Source organism: Vombatus ursinus, unplaced genomic scaffold (genome assembly GCF_900497805.2).
Source record: "Vombatus ursinus unplaced genomic scaffold, bare-nosed wombat genome assembly UNPS02001419.1, whole genome shotgun sequence".
In the NCBI taxonomy this organism is placed as follows: Eukaryota; Metazoa; Chordata; class Mammalia; order Diprotodontia; family Vombatidae; genus Vombatus; species Vombatus ursinus.
Window position 1 is genome coordinate 14,882,155 of NW_020941197.1, and position 6,547 is coordinate 14,888,701.

At 35.3% G+C, this 6,547-nt stretch overlaps 1 pseudogene; it reads left to right on the forward strand.

Moving 5' to 3' along the window:
• The first annotated feature begins 2,769 nt into the window (after positions 1-2,769).
• On the forward strand, positions 2,770-3,437 carry LOC114046335 (annotated as a pseudogene).
• The last annotated feature ends 3,110 nt before the right edge of the window (positions 3,438-6,547 follow it).

Below are 6,547 nucleotides of genomic sequence, written 5' to 3' on the forward strand. Positions count from 1 at the left end.
GTGATGGAGTCCTTCTGTTGAGGCCTGGGACCTCAAGGGAAATGTAATTACTAATTGGATGGGCTTATATCTGCTGCATGACCCATCAGAAAGTGTAGGCTCGGCCTAATCAAGCCCTTATTAAAGCAATGGGGAAAAAGTGCATATTTAACTCGCTACTTTATTTTATAAATGACAAAAGAGTAATTTCTTGAGTGGTTTGAATTCTATGGATGTAAGCTACTTTTGTACGAGCCAAGTATTTATTTTTATTATTATTTTCCTTTCTTTTATATTTCTGCATCATAGCTATTAAGGCAATAAAAAGTTCTTAGGAAGGCCACAAATAAAATATAGAGGGGGGTCATTAAACAGTCAAGAGCAGGAACAAATCACAGAGGCATTGCATGTGGAGAGTAGCCAACAAATATAATGTGAGGTCTGGCCCCAGTAAACATAAGGGTAAAGACTAGCGGCATTCACTAGATGCACAAATACTTTTAAATAATGACAACTGTGTACGAAGCAGTAATGCAAAAGTCTCTTTCCAAATAAGAAACAGACATGATGTTATGGTTTTTAGCTCTAAAAGTTTATTTTTTATCACTTTGTAGGAAAATACTTAAGTTTTAAAAATACAGTCAATCATCCATCAAAAATATTTTTCTGATAGAAAAGCGTATGCAGGAGGCTACATGTCTGGAAGAAAATATCATAATGTACTGGATTTTACTTTATGCCTAAGGATAATTCATAACCGCCAAGTCTGGAGCCCACTACTGTTATATTTTGAAAAATGGAATTAAATAATATTCACAATCATAAACATTCTATGTGAATACCCTTGGGTTAGTAGAGCTTATTTGTATTAGTTATGGGGGAAAGTCATGTCCAGGGTCAAGACAGAAAGAGCTGCTGCCTTATCTATCTTATTGCACATTCTTGAGACAAAGATTAGGCCTGCTTTTTCTTCTTTCTCACCTTCCTCACACCTTTTTATAAATGAAGTTTATCATGTATGCCCTGTCAACATAGCATTACATCTTTTAAAATTAGTTTCTATATTATAAACAGGCCTAGGTTGAACATCTAAAAGTGGGAGTAGTGAGAAATAACAGTAGGTGCTTCATACATATTTGTTAAATTTAAAAAAAAATTGAATTGGATTGAGATAAGAGCCTTCCTTCATCCATCCACCCAAAGTCCCCAATCTATCTGTATAAGCATATAGGGAAATAACTGAGAGGCACTGTGGTATGGAAGAAATAGGGTTGGATTTAGAATAGAGATAGACCAGAGTTGAAATTCTAACATAAAGTTTCTTAGTACAATTCAGTGAATTAATTTAATTTTAGTGAGCTTTAATCCCTTCATCTGTTAAATGGGATAATTAGTATATTTAGGATTGAGAAAGAACATGGTGTAGTAGGTAGAGTGAAGGACTGAAATCAGGAACACTTGAGTCTGGATCCCATCTCAAGTGCTTATTAGCTGTGTAACCTCAGATAAGTAACTTAACCTTTCATCCTTAGTTTTATTATTTGTAAGAGGCAGAAAAATAATACCTGGAGTATTTAACTCACAGGGTTGTTGTGAGGCTCAAATGAGATAAGGCATGTTGCTCATTGGTGTGCTCTCTGTTTCTCTCCCACAAACCCACACAGTCTTGCACTCATGAACATGATCATTCATTTTGTTTTCATTGCTTAGTGGTCTCCAGCAACTATGATGATAATAATAACACGTGGTGCTTTAAGGTTCACAATGCACTTAACACATTAATTCATTTGTTTCTGCAACAACTCTATGTCCTGGGTACTATTATTATTCTCATTTTACAGATGAGGAAACTGAGGTTCAGAAAGTTTAAGTGATTTACCCAGGGTTACAAAGCTAATAAAGTGTCTGTGGCAGGAATTGACTTCAAGTCTTCCTGATTCCAAGTCCATCAATCTATCTGTGATAGGACCTATCTGCCTAGTAAGAGAATTTGACTGTGTCAAATACAAAAGAAGTTTTAAGGATAGTTACAGTACATTCACAAACTCACAGATTTGGAACGAGAAATAACCTGGAGGTTCATCTAGTCCAATCTCTTCACTTCGCTTTTGATGAACTGAATGGAGTCCAAGGACTTTAGATGAATTGCCTTTGTGTCTTATAGCAAATAGGTATCATAGAACCCGTCTAAACCCAGGTCTTTCTGATGCCAAACCTAACACTGTATCCACTACTCTATGCTACCTCTTTCTCTCTACTATCCTGTATCCTTCATAACATTCTTGATTGAACATCAAAGTTAACAATTTTTTTTGGCTAGGCAATGGGGTTAAGCGATTTGCCCAGGGTTACACAGCTAGTAAGTGTTATGTGTCTGAGGCTAGATTTGAACTCAGGTCCTCCTGAATCCAGGGCCAGTGCTCTATCCACTGTGCCACCTCGCTGCCTCAAAGTTAACAATTTTTAATAGAATACAAGAATAAATTCAATATTACTAGCCTGAAATTCAAGCCAGATATCAGACCATTCCCCATGAGAAAAAAATAATGCAGAAAATCTCATTTCCATCCAGGACTTAAACATATCCCCTGGGAAACTGACATAATACAAACACCTTAGTCAAGAAACATCTGTTATCTGAAATAAATGATAAATAATACAAGAATCTGTCAGGGAGGTACACTTTGTAATACAAAACCAAAAAAAAAAAGATTCAGACGTAGTCTAGGCTAATCATTTTAAACACCCTGTCTTGTTCCTTCTTCTTCCACATCTCCAAAATAAAATGGGGCAGTAGCACAGAAATTAGATGGAGTAGGAGGGAAAATTACTAAAAAATATTGATGAGCTCTTAACTACTACTGGAAAATTACATAAATTGAAAAAGATTTGGCAGGAAGATATATAACTTTATCCATCAATTTCCTGACACAAGTTAGGAGCATTGGTCTATGTGGTACAAAGAAGATGAAGGAATTAAAACACTGGAAAATCTTAGAAAGAATGAACACAAATTGAACCATAATCATTGAAATGAGCTAAGGTATTTTGAAGACTTTGAGAACAGAATCCCCAGGGAGATGTTACAAATGCAAGACATTTTATTAAATTAAATTTGAAAAGTTGATCCAAAATACATTACTGTAGTCTGTGGAAGTTTCCAACAGGGTTCAGAGTCAGATATATGAATATTCTCCTTACCCATCCTGGCTTCACTCCCAAGTTACTTAAGCTGTCACAGCTGTTGCAATCATCAAGGTATAGAACAACTACAGAAGGTTTAGTTCATCACAGATATTCTGTCAAAAAGTGACCTTAAGTCCATGAGTGTTTGTCAGCCCTTGAGAGCAGATGATAAAGTTGCATATCCATATGGAAGAAATTATATCACAATCGTTCCCAAGGAACAGTATATTATAGTTATGCTATTGTTGTTCTATCCTTTCAGCCATGTCTGACTTCTTCATTTAGGGTTTTCTTGGCAAAGATAATGGAGAGGTTTGCCATTTCTTTCTCCAGCTCATTTTACAGGTGAGGAAACTGAGGAAAACATAATTAAGTGACTTGCCCAGGGTCACACAGCTAGTAAGTGTCTGAGACCAGATTTGAAATCAGGAAGATGAGTCTTCTTGACTCCAGATCCAGTACTCTATCCACTGTGCAACCTAGCTGTTGTAGTTATAGTGTTCCTCTATTTCACTGGCAGATACATTTTTTCAATAATATGAGGACCCATATCCTAGAACATTGGTTCTCATTTAGTTGTTCATGAACCTTTTAGAAGTTTGCAATGATGATCTAAGGGAATCATGCTAAAAATTCTTTAATGGCACCTAAAAGAGAAAATAATTGCATAATATTGTGAATTGTATGCTACATTACTCTGGGGGTTCAACATAGACTTTTTGTTATCGTTGTTAAAAGGGACTCATGGAACAAAGAAATATTGGAAACCACTGCCCTAGAAAGAAGCTTCATAATCAATAAGTATATAGTCTGGACCTTAGGAGATCCTGGAGGGATATGGTATATGGAGGGAGTAGATAACACATCCCAGTGAAAAGTGAGAGAGCTATCTTTTACTATATCAAGTGGAAATACTGAGAAACCACAGACATAAGCCAGCAATGACCTTGTCAATGCTAAGAACCACCATGCAGTAATATATCTTTATTTCTTAAATGTATTGTGTAAATGTCTTGATTTTTTATAGTACAGCTTCTTATTCACTCTTTCTTCTTATCATTAAAATACTCCAGTATAGAAAACAAAGTCCATGAATTTTCTCATGACACAGTTAATATTATTTCATTTTAATTACAATGAACACATAGAGCATTTCTAGAATTTTTAAAGCATTCTAATGTATTTGATTGCCACTGCAACCCAAAAATCTGCTGTTCCTTGAAAATGTACAATGATGATTAGTTTGACCTTTGACCACAAACCTTCAATATACAGTCTTGTGCTTATTTGTGGGGTTTTTTTTACTTTATATCTCTGCATTGATTAGTTTTAATGATGATACTACTTGAACCTATGATTTAAGTTTTATCCTATAAAAAGCTCTCACATACACCAACATGAAGAGCCTGGGCATATTTTGGGGAATTATTCACATCTCTGATTTCTTGCCCCTACCCAAAATTTTAAGACTTTACTACATTACTTCACCCATTGTGTTGTTGCCATTTTCCCTTACAAGGATGCACTTCACCAAGTTCAAAGAAAATGTTTATTTGCAAGGCAAAAAATAGAAATCTTATCAGAGCACATACAAAATATCATGAAGAACATGAACGAAGATATACAAATAAGATGTATTGAAGCAACTGTTATATTAGAAAGAGTCCTGGACCTGGAATAACAAGGGCTATTTTTGAATCTCATCTTGCTTCTCATGAGCTATACAGCCTTGAGTTCTATGCGGTTTAACTTCTCTGAGTCTAAGTTTCCTCATCTGCATAATAAGAAAAAAAATATGTCTGCCCTGGGCTGAAATCTGTGTCTTCCACATACTAGCTATGTAACTATGGTTCTCTAGATTCTTCTGCTTGTGCGTGATATCACGCTGGTTGCATTAAGCCCTAGAACATGTATCTCTCCCCTGGGAGAGATAAATAACCACTTACCATGCACACAGGAAAAACCAAATGGATGAAGCATGCCTGTTTTCAAATTATGACATGTAATTTGATGGATATGTTATAAAGCTGATCTATCTATCTATCTATCTATCTATCTACCTATCTATTTATCTCTACTATATATAAATACAGTGCATATTTCATATGAAGTGAAGATACATTAAAACAAAATAGGGCATCTAATATTGGGCTATAATTTGATTTTAACATTTAACCCATGCTTTCCTAGCTTTTATCTTTGCAAATACACTAGTTATCTTAACCTATTTTATTGATTCCTTTAATTTTTTACCACACAATAATTTCAACATCCAAACCTCAAATGAATCCTCCCTTGAAATGTAACAATTTTTTTGTTAAAAAACTGGTATCATATGTTTTACATCCCTTTAATTTCCAAATATTTCCTTCCCTCTTCTACTACCCACTGAGTCATCCATTATAAAAAGAATAAATTAGCGAGAGAGAAAGAAAACCAACAAACCAGCAAAACCAGCCAACACATCAATCATATCTGAAAGTGTATATAATATTCTCCACTCATAGTCCTCTACCTCTGCAAAGAAAGGACCAAGGCTGAAGTACATTCATTATCAATTCAAATATAGCTCTTGAGAAATGTCTCAATTGAAATAAAACTTAGTGAGACCTTTCAAATGTTCTTTCCTTGTGGGTGAATGACAATGGAGTTTTACCTACTGAATTTGAAAATCCTTTTGAGTTTGAGGCCCTGGGCCAGACACATATAGATATCCCTCTTTCAAATTAAGCCTGATGTGATGTTAAATGGTGGCTCTGTGCCTATATTATATATTTGAGAAAAACTTTTAGGTTATAGCTATTCTTTTCATATATATTACTACTTTAGTTGTCCTAACTTATTCAGTCTCAATGCTTGTAGAGTGGAGCTCTTCAGATAGAAGCTGTATTTACTCAAAAAAGGTCTCATGGGGTATAGCCATCATCTGCATTGTTTAGGTAGATATTGCATTTTCCAAGGTACCCAGTTGTTAGCACACCCATGTCACTGCAATTTGTCATGCTCTATTTATCCCTCTGAAAATGTTCTTTGAACATATTGAAGCCTTGGTTCTCCCCCAACCCAAATCCAAGTCATTGAGAATAAAACTCTTGAATGGTATAATGATTTCTAAAAAGAAGATGAAAAAGAAAAAAAAAACATGAAAGAAGAAGTTAATGGCCACAGCTGCTATTATAGACTCCATGTCCATCAGTTCAGCAGGGTCCATAGTGTCAAAAGACAGATCAGTAAAGGGGGAAATCTGCTATTGCAGCTGCTACTGAGCATTTGGGCAGCTTACCTTTCTGACATTGACTCAAGCAAGCATGGTGGAGGATACTCATTATCCTTCTGTTTCATTGGGAAATACATCTCCCTATGGAATTAAAATGAATACCTA